The 14,088-nt window shown below is 45.9% G+C and overlaps 1 protein-coding gene across 4 annotated transcripts in view; it reads left to right on the plus strand.

Moving 5' to 3' along the window:
* The window catches only part of CORO7 (coronin 7), a 343,435-nt gene that overhangs the window by 38,472 nt on the left and 290,875 nt on the right, over positions 1-14,088 (plus strand). The gene's annotated exons all lie outside the window — the stretch shown is intronic.

Here is a 14,088-nt window from a genome sequence, read left to right on the forward strand (position 1 = left end):
GTAGTGCAGTGGAGCAGTTTAATAATTACCTGCTCCAATGCTGCTTCAGGTTTCCTCTGATCTTCCTGACCGCCACATGCTCCGTGCTGCATACCCAATGGCTCCCAGTGCATGTCATGTGATCGGGAGCTGGAGGTATGGAAGCTCAAAGTGTGCTGCTGCTGGGAAGAACAGAAGAGATGCGATGCAGCCCTGGAGCAAGGAAATATTACACTGCTCGGTTTACCTATTCTGCCATGAAGGTAGCTGATTTTGGGGGGGTTGTGTGTTACGCCAAACACAGGGGGTGGGGGTTATAGAGGGTGGGGGATCCCAGGAGGGGGTCCCATGCCAATTTCGCTGGAGGGGCCCAGTGGGTTGTTCCTGCTCCCCGGCTCAAACTGGCAATGTTTTTGTATTGCAGAGAGGTTGCACTCTGCTTGGCCCCGCTTCTGGCTGTGTTGGCGTGGAGTGAGGCATGGCCCCATTCAGTACACAGTTTTGCTCAGTGGCGTAGCTATGGGGGTTACAATGGATCATACTCAAAATAGGAGACTGTTAGCAGTGGGGTACCACAGGGGTCTGTACTGGGTCCAGTGCTCTTCAATTTATTTATTTATGACCTAGTGGATGCAGTAGTGAGCAATGTTGCCATTTTTGCAGATGATACAAAATTGTGCAGAATCATCAACTCTCAAGAAGATAGTGTCATATTGCAACATTATCTGGATAGGATGGCTATATGGGCACATAAATGGCAGATGAAATTCAATGTTGAAAAATGTAAAGTCATGCATTTTGGTCGTACCAATGGTCTAGAACCATACAAAATAAATGGGAGACAGTTGGGGACATCAAACTTGGAGAAGGACTTAGGAGTACTCATCGACAACAAGTTAAATAATCGTACTCAATGCCAAGCCGCTGCAGCTAAAGCTAACAAAATTTTGGGATGCATTAAAAGGGAAATAAAAACTCGAGATGCGAGCATAATATTGCCCCTGTTTAACTCTCTAGTAAGGCCACATCTGGAATATGGAATTCAGTTCTGGGCACCACATTACAAAAAAGATATTGCAGTTTTAGAGCAGGTGCAGAGATGAGCAACAAAATTGATACGTGGGATGGAAGGTCTCGCTTACCAAGAAAGGTTAGATAAACTGGGTTTATTTAGTCTAGAGAAAAGACGCCTTAGAGGAGATCTAATTAACATGTATAAATACATCAGAGGGCAAAATAATAGCTTGGCGGATGAGCTTTTTGTCCCTAGGCCTTCTCAAAGGACTAGAGGACATGATCTGCGCATGGAGGAAAAACGTTTTAGCCATTTATTTAGGAAAGGGTTCTTTACAGTAAGAGTGATTAAGATGTGGAATGCATTGCCACAGGAAGTCGTTATGGCAAACTCTATACCTGCATTTAAAGGGGGCTTAGATGCTTTCCTTGAGTTGAATGACATCCATGGCTACAATTACTAGGTAAGGCAGAATGATGTTGATCCAGGGATTTTATCTGATTGCCATCTGGAGTCGGGAAGGAATTTTTCCCTTTTGGGGCTAATTGGACCATGCCTTGTAAGGGTTTTTTCGCCTTCCTCTGGATCAACAGGGATATGTGAGGGAGCAGGCTGGAGTTGTACTTTGTACTGGTTGAACTCGATGGACGTATGTCTTTTTTCAACCAAAATAACTATGTAACTATGTAACAGAGATTGCGACTGCAGCAGGGCCCCTGGACCAGGGGAGCCCACTTGAAGTCCTCCTTCAGTCGCTGCATTAATTCTTTCTTGGTGCTGTAGTGGTTATGATCACCTTTATATGTGCAATAGGGTATTGTACCGTGTAAGCCATCGGTAAAAGCAAGGAGTTTTAAGGATGATATAATTTATTAGCTAACTTAAAAGAGTAAGCGAGCTTTCGGCTGAATAGCCTTCATTCATCGGGCTTCAATAAATAAAAGATTCTGATTCTGAATCCTGTTTGCTTACATACTGATGGAACAGACAGCTATATACATGCAACATCAAAAGGGGATACATAGATTTTTTCTCAGTTTGACTCCCAATTCTGTGAATATTGTGTAAACCAGAGGTCCCCGTACTTTTTGGCTTGTGAGCTACGTTAAAAAATTAGCAAGTCAAAATGAGCTACATATGTACAATTTTAGGAGCACACTTGTAGATACAGAATGGAAAATGTAGGGGGTCGGTATCTACCATGAAGTCCTTTGTGATCTACCTAATGGGCACCCCTGGTGTACAAAAAAAGAGTCTTATCTCATCCTATTTAGATGTTCTGTTTCACTTAAAGAAATACTATCGATTCGCATATTTTTTTTCAATTGACACAGGAATTGTTTGGGAAGTGCTGCTAAGTACTGGTGTATACATTAGTAGCAACTTCTTTGTTTACTGTTAGCAAAATACTGTCAAACTTTACTGACGCCAAAACTACTGAGCCATGAGGAGAGGGGAAATTCCCCTCACACTTGATCAGTTAACTCTATGTGTAGCTCTGTGTGTGACAGAGAGAGAGAGTTCCCAACAGCTGCAGATCCTGTGTCCTGTGTTTCTGACTGAAGTGTCTGAAGAGAGCAGAGGAAATGTAACTAATTGTCACAGCTTTTCATACTGTTTTTGCTTTCAGAGTTTGATATGTTTGATATTTTCTTTCTGTAGTCTGATATGCAACTCTGGCTGTGTATTGAAGCAGACACCCCTTCTGCAATTGATTTGTCCCAATATAGCTAAATCCTACCCTCATTAAATTACAGTTTTTGCCTCTGATAGTCAACATGAAAAGTAGGAAACTGTTTACACAGCTACTTAGACATTATTTGCACACTGTCATTTTAGAACATTTGGGTATCGATAGTATTCATTTAAAGGGATACTGTAGGGGGGTCAGGGGAAAATGAGTTGAACTTACCCGGGGCTTCTAACGGTCCCCCGCAGACATCCTGTGTTGGCTGTCGCTTTTTCAGCGGGGGAGAGGAATCAGTGATCGGGCACCATAGCCCGATACATTGATTCCCTGGCTACCGAATCCGCGGCCGGGAGTGCACATGGTTCCTGGACGTAGTTTCTACGTCCAGGAACCAAAATAGGCTAAAGTCTGAAATTCCAGAAGTGAACCGGAGGCGGGGCCGGAGCATCGGTGAGTGGCTGCGCCAACACAGGATGTCTGCGGGGGACCATTAGAAGCCCCGGGTAAGTTCAGCTCATTTTCCCCCGACCCCCCCCCCCCCCCCTACAGTATCCCACGTCCAGAACCGCTGAAAGGCAATGATGTGCCAGCTTGTTAATGTGTCTGCTTGTGACTCTGTACAATTAACAAGCTTTCCTTACTTTTACTGATGGCTATAGGTACGTACACACACACACTACGGACGCCACTACGGCGGACTGATAAGGCTGTTTCTGAACGGTCCACTCAGCTGATCGTGCAGAAACAGCCTTATCAGTCCGCCGACAGCGCATACACACGCGCTACTGTCGGCTGAATGTCCACCCAGCAGGAGGGTCTGATGGATCATTGGCGGCCGTAGTGCGTGTGCTTGCACCTTAACACAGTAAAACACTCTACTACATCGTTGCATTCCAGCGGTTCTGGACGTGTGGTTAGCTTACAGGGACAACAAAGGATAATTTGCATATTCAGCACAGCAGTGATGCATTGTGGGAGACCTCCTCATATTCTCACTCCAGCCTGAGTTATAGCAATCGCAAATACCTTCTGTCTTAAGAAGGCAAACTTTTGTTTTATACGTGCTTTGAATATGAAAATCACTAACTATTCCCTTTCCTCTGCTTACACCCCTCTCACCCAGTGATGATCTGTATTATGTGATTATTATACATACAGTGCTTAAAAGGGGTCCCATTGTAAAATTTGCACCGGGGCCCATGGCTCTGTAGCTTCGCCATTGGTTTTGGTGTTGGACATCAAATGCTGCTTTTAGAAAAAATTAATTAGGAGGTCTTTATAGAGCTTTGAGTCTGTAATGTGGTTTCTCTTTGTTCGTAAAATAAGGGAGAATTGCCTTGGCCATCTACTGACCAATGAAGCTACCCAAGCCCCGCCTAGCTTGAGTGACTTAATTGGCCAATAGGGGACCTCAGCTATTCATCTCCCGTTACTTTCCATTTGACCCCATCGGATTGTCTTCTATGGAAATACTGGTTGGATTTTTTTTTCTTACATTCAAATCTTTATTTGAATAAAAAATGAACAACATTGGAGATCATTTTATATGCATTTCATAGTTGGCATACATATTTCCCAAGGAGCTCATGGTGAACCATAAAGCCTAGGAGTGTATAAGGGGCTAAAAAGGACTCGAACGTAAAACGGTGTGCAACACAGAAAGTATCTGCAATTTTTCAGTTTGGAGTGAGTATATGAGGTGTACCACGATGCATCACTGCTGAATATGGAAATTGTCCATTTGTTGTCAATGAAAGCAATGTTGTGTCAGCTTGTTAATTCTACAGAGCCACACCAGATTGGCATACAGAGTCTTCATCAGTGAATGACATAGATTAATATGATGGCTCTATGGAGTAGGACTTGAACCACCCAGAGTTACAGAGAACCCAGCAAGCTTATGGTGAACCAGAACTTCTAGGAGTGTGTAAGGGGCTAAAAGGACCAAAAAGCCCTCTTACTAAAAATGCTGTGCAAAACAGAAATTGGCCTTGTTTAAAACAGAAGGTTTCTTTGCGATTATTCAGGTTGGAGTGAGCATATAAGCTGTCCTACAATGCTGAGTATGCAAATCGTCCCTGAAGGCTAGCCATACCTCCAGAACCGCTAGAATGCAATAATGTGCCAGCTTGTTATTATTACAGAGCCAATCTAATCCAACGTGCATACAGACAGATTCAAAATGGTTGGTCCTCATTTGCATATTCAGCAGTGATGAATTCTAGGAGACCTCATATGCTCACTCCAGTTATCACAAATACCAAGAAGTCTGTATCTGGATTCACGTACCCGTATATTCCGGCGTACAAGACGACTGGGCTTCTAAGACGACCCCCCAACTTTTCCAGTTAAAATATAGAGTTTAGGATATACTCGCCATATAAGAATACCCCTCTTCCAATGCACACCAAATAAAAATAAAAAAAAACATCCTATGCTGGTGCTATGTATGATGAACAGATACTGGTGCTGTACTGTATGTGGTACCCAGTATGTAACAGTCTATAGGCGATTGACTGGTTGGATTGGTCAGCTCTCCCTGTTTATCAGAGCGGTATGGAAGAATAGTTTGCGCTGTGCCCATAAACCACACCTCTTTCACCCTTCTGACCCACCCTTGTATTCTATTAACCTCTTTCTCTGCCTCTCAGATCTCTCACATGTGCGCTTCACTACAGTCCTCAGCAACAAGAGCTGAGCGGTGGTAACAGAAGGGCATAACACCCGGCGTATAAGACCCCCCCCCTGACTTTTCAGAAGACTTTCAAGGGTTAAAAAGTAGTCTTATACGCCAGAATATACTATACTTGCCAGTTGCTGGCGCAACCGGCCTAAAAAGCAGATCTGACAATAATGTCAGTAACGCCTGATCTGCTGCATGCTTGTTCAGGGTCTATGGATGAAAGTGTTAAAAGCAGAGGATCAGCAATAAAGCCAGGCAACTGGTATTGCTTAAAGTGTACCACAGCTCTTAAAAAGATTTTATACATACCTGGGGCTTCCTCCAGCCCCATCCGCTCTGATCGCTCCCACACCGCCGTCCTTAGCTGCCCGCAGCTTCAAGAACCGGGTCCCGTCATTGCCATGAATCTGAGCCAGTCTGGCGTAAGAGAAGTGCGCCCTCTACGTATCTCTCCAGCAGCTGCTGGAGAGATGCGCAAAGAGCGCACTTCTCCTGCGTAGCTGGCCGCAACTGACGTCAGTGACTGGACCCGGTTCTTGAAGCTGCGGGCAGTGGAGGGCGGCAGTGTGGGAGCGATCAGAGCGGATGGGGCTGGAGGAAGTACCAGGTATGTATAAGGGCCTGTTTCCACTAGGAGCGGTGCGATGCGGCTAAATAGCCACATCGCACCGCGTGTATGCTGAAACACATGCACGGCAATGGAAGAGTTTCCACTGCGAGCATGTTGTGCGGAGCGGTATTAGAATCTGCAGCATGCTGCAGATTCTCGCACGGCTGCATCCGCCCGCAGCCGCATCCCATCTCCTCCAATACACTTCCGCATCGGGAGATGTGGAAGTGATGCGGCCGGCGGCGGAAGTGATGCGATGTGGCTAGGTAGCCGCATTCTCATCACTAAGTAGTGGAAACTGGCCCTAAATCTTTTTAATTTAAGAGCTCTGAGTCCCTTTAAAAGGAAATAAATCTGATAGCCTTCATATCACTCACACTCTGATAGCCTTCATATCACTCTCACCTTGGGTTCACTTTAAGATGGCAAAATTCTGTTCCATGTACAGCAATAAACTGCTGCTAGATCACAAAGAGACAGGAGAATATTAAAAATAAGTTTACATAGGTGAAGAGAGCTTTACATTGTGGGATACATGATCTATAGCCCTGTTGCTACACTCTGTCCACTATGACAGTACACTCGAACATCCAGCAGGTGGCACTCACGGTATATGTTTTTATCACAGCTGTTGCTACATGTGTTCTTTATTTGCTGTTATTCGGTCTTTTGGTCGTTGCAAGATGTGAAAGAGAAAGTTAGTGATGTTATTTTTCTGTGTAATGCTGGTGACCTAACATCCAGTTTTGGACAAATTTGCCAGTGTCAGCAATCAGTCTATCCATATTATATTCAATCCATTTCTATGGGGACTCCTCTGACTCATCAGGAAACCATTTGTGACAGCAGTCAGCTTTTCTAAAGGTGCCCATACACTCGTCAGATTGGCAGCAGATAGATAAGAAATGCATCTGATGATCTATCTGATGCGTTTTTAGAACATTTTTTACCAGGATAGAATTTCAATAGATTTCAGTTTTAAATCTATTGAAATTCGATCTGATGGCATTTTTTTGCCATCAGATTTCCATTAAGGCCAATGCAAATTGATAAGCAATCTCATCAGATCGACCTAAAATTTCCACCCTGCCAGTTCGATGGAAATCCATCGAAATTGATCAAAATCGGCCATCGATCGGTCGATTGGCCAACCGATTTGCAAACGATCAATCGATCGGAATCGATCAGTCGGCCAGAAAATCGGCTGAGTGTATGGGCCCCTTAAGGCCTGGTGCACACCAGAGGAGTTTTTCTGAGTGTTTTGAGTTTTTACATCTGCTGCTAATGTTATCCTATGTGTCTGTGCACACTGGAGCAATGAGGTTTTGTGAAAAAACCCCATAGCATTACATTGGGAAGAGTTTTTAGAGGTTTCAAAAGCTCTTCCCAATGTAATGCTATGGTGTTTTTTACAAAACCTCATTGCTCCAGTGTCCACAGACACATAGGATAACATTAGCAGCAGATTTAAAAACTCAAAACGCTCAGAAAAACTCCTCTGGTGTGCACCAGGACTAAGGTAGGAAGGCTGCCTACTGTGTAACCGTAAGGTGCACATACATTACCCCATTTGCGGCATCACTATCCTATTGATTAAATCTGCCAGAGATTCATATCACAACATGGCTGCCAGATCATAATTTGGATCAATTTGTGGCCGAAATCAATTCAAACTGTTGATCCGGCATGTTAGAAAGATCTTGCTCGAAAGGGCTGGTCAGGTGCGCGGCGGTGGCAACGTTTGTTGTCCTGATGACGGGCGGACCCCTGGCCAGTCTCCCCCGTGTAAAATATGCACTCCCTGGGTTATGCAGAGTGTTGCCATCTCACCTGCCCGCCAGCGCGACTCCTGCTGTAACATGAGTCTTTCTCTATCACCGCTGGGGGTGCCTGTACCTTGTGACCTCCCCGCATGTACTGATGTCACATACAGACGGCGGAGACACAGGGTACAGGCACCTCCGGCAGCGATAGAGAAAGACTCTGGACTTGGGGAGGCACGCTAGTGGACAGGTGAGCCTACAATGCATATTAAATATTTGTGCTTAGGCTTGAAAGGAAGACTGAACACAACTATAAAATGCAATACTGAACTTGCCTCCAGCCCCTTATAGTCTGAGGTTCCCGCCCACATCCTCTGGGTCCCCTCCATTCTCCTGCTGGCGGCTCAGTTACCTGCGCGACCCGGCTAGGAGTAGTTTGCTGCCTGACCTCGCACCCACTTTGATCACGCGCCTGTTGCCATGTGTGTGTTCTTTTGAGAACTGCACAGAACGCTCACAGTGATGGGTGCGTGATCGAGACCGGCACGTGGACAGACCACGCAATTGCTCACGGTTTCCGGCTGGGTCGTGCAGGTAATGGAGCCGCCCGCGGGAGAACGGAGGAAGCCGGGGGACCTCACGGACTATGGAGGGCTGGAGGAAGCCCCAAGTACATTCAGTATTGCATTTTTCAATTGTGTTCCTATAAACCCATCTCCACCAGAAACTATTACCTTGGCTTAATATACAGAAGAAAGCGGTAACAGCTTCTCTTATTTTTCTTGTGACAGCAATAAAGATAATTTTTTTTGTGTGTAGGATAGGGAAGATATAGATCCTTTGGCTGCAGGCGCTGGTGACACCACGGGATGCGATAAGTGTCTCAGGCAGAAGGAGGGAGGGGAAGGTTAATCAATATCGACACAGTCAGCAGTAACAAACTAAAGGTGTGTGTACAGACACACCAGTACAGTTACCTGCAGGTGTAGAGACTTGGTACCTCAGGTGACGGGACCAATACAGTTGGATTGCAGTGCCCTTGGCTGAGATGATCTGGCAGTCCAGATCTCTTAGTGACGCGTCGGGGAGGGTCGGGGGCAGCTGTACACCTGGTGGGTTTGACTAGCATATGCACAAGGCTCTAGAGTGGTTCTAACCTTTCCCATTCACACCCTGTTTAAAACAAACCCAAGTTGGCTAAAAAGAAAAAAGTTAGATGCTTGCCTAAGAAGAGGGAAGCCTCTGTGTCCTCTTCCTGACTGCCGCTGCCCGGGACCTTCTGATAGTTCTCAGCCGCGCTTGTCTTCACAAACGAGTGCAGCCCGACTGCACTTCCAGGAGTTTGGCCACGCGGAGATGCTCATGGATGAGTGACTTTGGCTTACTGCGCAGGTGCAGACGATCACCCTCATACATGGCAGAGCACGGCTACGATAACGTATCGGGTAAGCTCTTTTTGGATATGTTCAGAGGGTCCGTACGCGGTAACGGTGGGATCAACTAATCAATTCATTTCGGTGCCTGTTGCCAAAGCTGGGCACCGTCATAGGAGCAATGCTTTGCTGCGTGCCCCAAGTAAGAGTAATTCAGGGATTTGGCGATCCTGACCCCGAATTGCATCTCAGAGGGGGAATAGTATTTAACACCGCCGGGGAGTTTAGCGGCAGCAGAGAGAGCCATCATTCGGCTCGCCGTGTGCCCAGTTGCCCGGTGCCAAGATAATATGTACCCAGGGTCAAGGAGGACATGGGAAGCCTCTGCACTATCCAGGGACTTCCCTCTACCGAGGTAAGTATCTAACGGGTTCTATTCCCTAATGTCTCCAACTGCAATGCCCTTCTGTCTGGTCTCCCTATGACCCGAATAGCCCCACTGCAGTCCATCATGAATGCGGCAGCCAGAATTAACCACTGCTCCCATCGCTCCACCAGGGCGGCTACCCTCCGTGAATCCCTCCACTGGCTTCCTATCCAGTCCAGAATCAGATTCAAGATATTGTGTCTGACCTACAAATCTGTCCACAAAACCTGTCCAACCTACATTTCTGATCTTACTCAGAGGTACACACCTAGCCGCTCACTCCGCTCTTCCAATGAACTTCGCCTAACCGCCCCCCCCCCCCCCCCCCCGCATCACCCAGTTCCATGCACGCTTCCAGGACTTCTCAAGAGCTGCTCCAACACTATGGAACTCCCTACCTCCACCCATTAGGGCAGCCCCCTCCTTCAACACCTTTTCACTCTGGCTTACCCCCCTCACAATTGCTCTAAACCCGCAGCTGAACTCTGGTCCCCTACCTCTCGTGTCCCTACCTCTCCCTCTAGATTGTAAGCCTTTGTGCAGGTTCCTCTTCCTTTTGTGTCCTGCCTGATCATGCACCTCCATTACTGTGCACCCATGCTATGCATTTGAGTGAACCTAACTTGCCTAATCTCCATGCTCCCCTCCAGTGACTGACTAAGCATTACCGTGTACTCGTACTGTGCTGTGTGATCGGGTTTTCTTGTATTCCTGTATTGTCATATTGCTGTATGTCACCCCTAAATATTGTCTGTAACCTAAATTAATGTCCAGCGCTGCGTAATATGTTGGCGCTTTATAAATACAATAAATAATAATAATAACCCACTACCCTCTAGATAGGTGTCCAAACTTTTTAGGCCAAGGGGCATATCTCCATTCTTGGAAGTGCTAGGGGGGGAAAACTACCTAAGTTAAACGTAATTTTTACTTATTGCCATTAGGTAAACTATGCATGTTACTTTTTGTCAAATAAAATGTCCAGGTTGCACAGTGACAGCTGCTAATCAGTGACTGCCACTGCTACAGTGGTGGCTGATAACCTACAGGTGATCAAAGGGGGAGGTATGGTATACAAGGTGGCCCCTGCATATGGCACTGCAGCTATGGCATGCGGGACCCATGGAATTAGCAACTGTAGAAACCTTTGGCGGCCAACAGAAATGGCTTGGCGGGCCGCATTTGGCCCCCGGGCTGGACTTTGGACGTGCCTGCTCTAGATTATAAGCTTGCAAAGGCAGGGAGCTACTCCTAGTGTTTGGTATATGGAGATGTACCAGAATTGGTGAGGTCTCCTACCACACATCATCTTTGCATGTATTTGTATTACTCCATGTCCTGACTGTACAGCGTTTTGAACTTCTCATGTATCTATGCTCCCCACTATTAGTTTTGTACTGTGTACAACGCTACGGAAGATAATAGTGCTATATAAATGAAAATATAAAAATAAAAAATAACTTCATAAGAATGGCAAAGTTGTGTATTCTTCACTAGCCTCCATTTGGGTTTCAGGCCACCTGGCCCAGACTATTTTTTTCCCCAAACTTTTGTGAGCACCACTGCAGCACTTCAGTAACCAGAATAATCCGTGAAGAAGTGGAAGGTGGAAATTCCTGGAACCACTTCAGGAGGATTTCTCTCTTGGCATAAAAGCAAAGTATTTTAACTAAGGGGGAAGCTAGGAGCTCAGCAAATAGTCCTCAAAAATTCCCCAGTAGACCCTTTGGGTCCATCACTATTCTAGCCTCAGCTGTAGCAGCTACAATTACTTACTCCTTCCCAACAAGATGCTATCAGCAGAAGGCTTCAGATAGTGAGGTTGTGTGTCCCAGTCCAGACTTTGCACTTGGGGCAGAGTTCTGATTTTGTCAGGGTAAATAAAATGATATTTTTGAGGGGTGTGATTACCCAATAGAGAATTTTCACTGCTGACAGAGCCTATCTTTGGCATCTGTGTGCCCATGAACGCGCCCAGGTCTTCGGACGCGTACTGCGCAGGCACAGTACTACTACTCAGACGTAGTATGCATCCGGTGACATGGGCACCCATGAACGCACCAACGTCTTCGGACACGTAAAACGCAGGCACAGTACTACTGCTCGCTGATGGACAGACGAAATTTAGTCGGCCAGCGGGACCCTGGGGAAGACCGGAGCTGCAGCGAGGGAACCCAAAGGATTACTAGGGGCTGGAAGAAGCCCGACGTAAGTAAAGAGATATATATTACTTTGCCTTGGGAGTCCTTTAAAGATTTCAGGGGATTCCAGAGAAGGGGTGAAGCACGTGAGAAATCTTGTATACATGAATGGGAGGAGGTAATTCTAGAGGAAGACAATATCAGATTGTATTGCATAAAAAGAGAGAAGCTGATGGACTCAACATATCTTCAAAAATTATATTATCGATTGTTTCTTAAAGAAATTATCTTTCCCCTTGGCTGTTTTTTTTCCCCTAGAAATCATCATAACTGGTGGAGATACAATCGCAAGTTGGATTCTTTAGTGGTGTGGCCAGTTGAATATAAAAATTGTTCCGTTAATAGTCACCTTTAGGCTTTATGCAAGTAATTCTGCTTAGCGCAGTTTAGTGCATACACTCCAATGTTTACTTTCCCACTTGTGCGCTGCATGAAACGCAGGTGGCTGTAGGAACTCGTGTCACTTGCATTGTTTGCCCATAACTGCGCAAGTCAATTCAGAATGGGATCGCACTGCATTTGCACAAAATTGCATCCACCCACGTGCAGAGTTACCGCGGTGCATCACAACATACGGTTGGAAACCTCAGACACGGCAACCCTCGTGCTTAGTGAGGCATACAAATGCGTTCCTAAGATTACGACAAATGGGAAAGGGCCCTTAAAGTGAACCTTAAGTCAGAAAAAAGAAATGAGTTTTACTCACCTGGGGCTTCTACCAGCCCCCTGCAGCCATCCTGTGCCCTCGCAGCCACTCACTAATCCTCTGGTCCCCCGCTGCCATTTAGTTTCGTTTTTGCCGACAGGCCCGTCAGGACTGGCCACGCGTAGCTTTTTCCGCATTCCCGACTGCAATTAGCAACGCGAACAAAAATACGCGTTGCCGCATATCTATACGTTCGTAATGCGGCAACGCGTATTTTTGTTCGCGTTGTGGTCGGTAATGCAGAAAAAGCTGCGCGTGGCCAGTCCTGACAGGCCTGTCGGCAAAAACAAAACTAGCTGGCAGCAGGGAACCAGAGGATTAGTGAGTGGCTGCGAGGGCACAGGACTGCTGCAGGGGGCTGGTAGAAGCCCCAGGTGAGTAAAACTCATTTTTTTTTATCTGGCTTAAGTGTCTCTTTTAAGAGGAAATTGTAGTAGGGGTGGATGAACACCCTGTAGAAAAAGTCACAGGAGACAAAAAACGGGAGCCCAGTAGTGCAATATGTCAATGACCACAATAAAAGAAAATAAATTAAAAGCACTACTCACAAAGGGAGGTTGCTTGGGGCAACCAACCACAGGAAGCAGGTGGAGACAATAAACCCGACTCCACTCGGGGTGGTCCTAGCCAGAACCGGAAGGATGGTCGCTCTCTTAGTGGAAAAAAGGGGACAGAGTCCACTGTGGGGACTCCACTGGTGGTCTGCCACCTCCCCTCGGACAGGATGTGTTCGGGGGTATACTTAGCACGTAAAAGGGAAAGCGGCGCCCTGATGTAATAAAAGCATCTAAAATCAGCTTAAAATCGAAAAGTGATATGAGGTAGCTTACCTCAATGACGAAACCTCTGTAGTTAATACAAGGGATTTTTATTAGCACAGGCAACGCGTTTCGCGGGTCTCAGCCCGCTTCATCAGGCCAGTAAAAGTGCCAAATAGAAAAGATCATCTAGCATAGGGAGCCTCTATGCTAGATGATCTTTTCTATTTGGCACTTTTACTGGCCTGATGAAGCGGGCTGAGACCCGCGAAACGCGTTGCCTGTGCTAATAAAAATCCCTTGTATTAACTACAGAGGTTTCGTCATTGAGGTAAGCTACCTCATATCACTTTTCGATTTTAAGCTGATTTTAGATGCTTTTATTACATCAGGGCGCCTCTTTCCCTTTTACGTGCTTTTAAGAGGAACTTAAATGAAAAGGGGAAAAAAAATAAATCCATACATCGCAAAGTGATAAATCAAAGAAAGAGAGATGAAGAAATGATTGATATTCGCCATGTAGTTTGTTTATGTTGTTGGATCCACAGTGAGTCTGTATGTCATCATCTTTACTACTGGGAGACAAGAAAAAAACTAGACAGCACTAACTGCCATTATCTATGACCACACCCACTAACCTTGCGATAGGCTAAAAGGTTTTTTTTTTATATACATATGCAGAGAGGGAGATACTGGTTGCTTGATAGTTGGAAACAGCCATTATTTTCCACAATGCAACAAGGTTCACAGACCGCAAACTGTCACAACCTAGGTCCTGACATCACACTGTGGGAGGGGTTTCACCACAATATCAACCATACAGTCCCCTCTGATGATCTATTGGAGAAAAGGTAAATATTTCTTCTGGGAAAGGGGGTATTGG

Source organism: Hyperolius riggenbachi, chromosome 7, assembly GCF_040937935.1.
Source record: "Hyperolius riggenbachi isolate aHypRig1 chromosome 7, aHypRig1.pri, whole genome shotgun sequence".
NCBI classification, from domain to species: Eukaryota; Metazoa; Chordata; class Amphibia; order Anura; family Hyperoliidae; genus Hyperolius; species Hyperolius riggenbachi.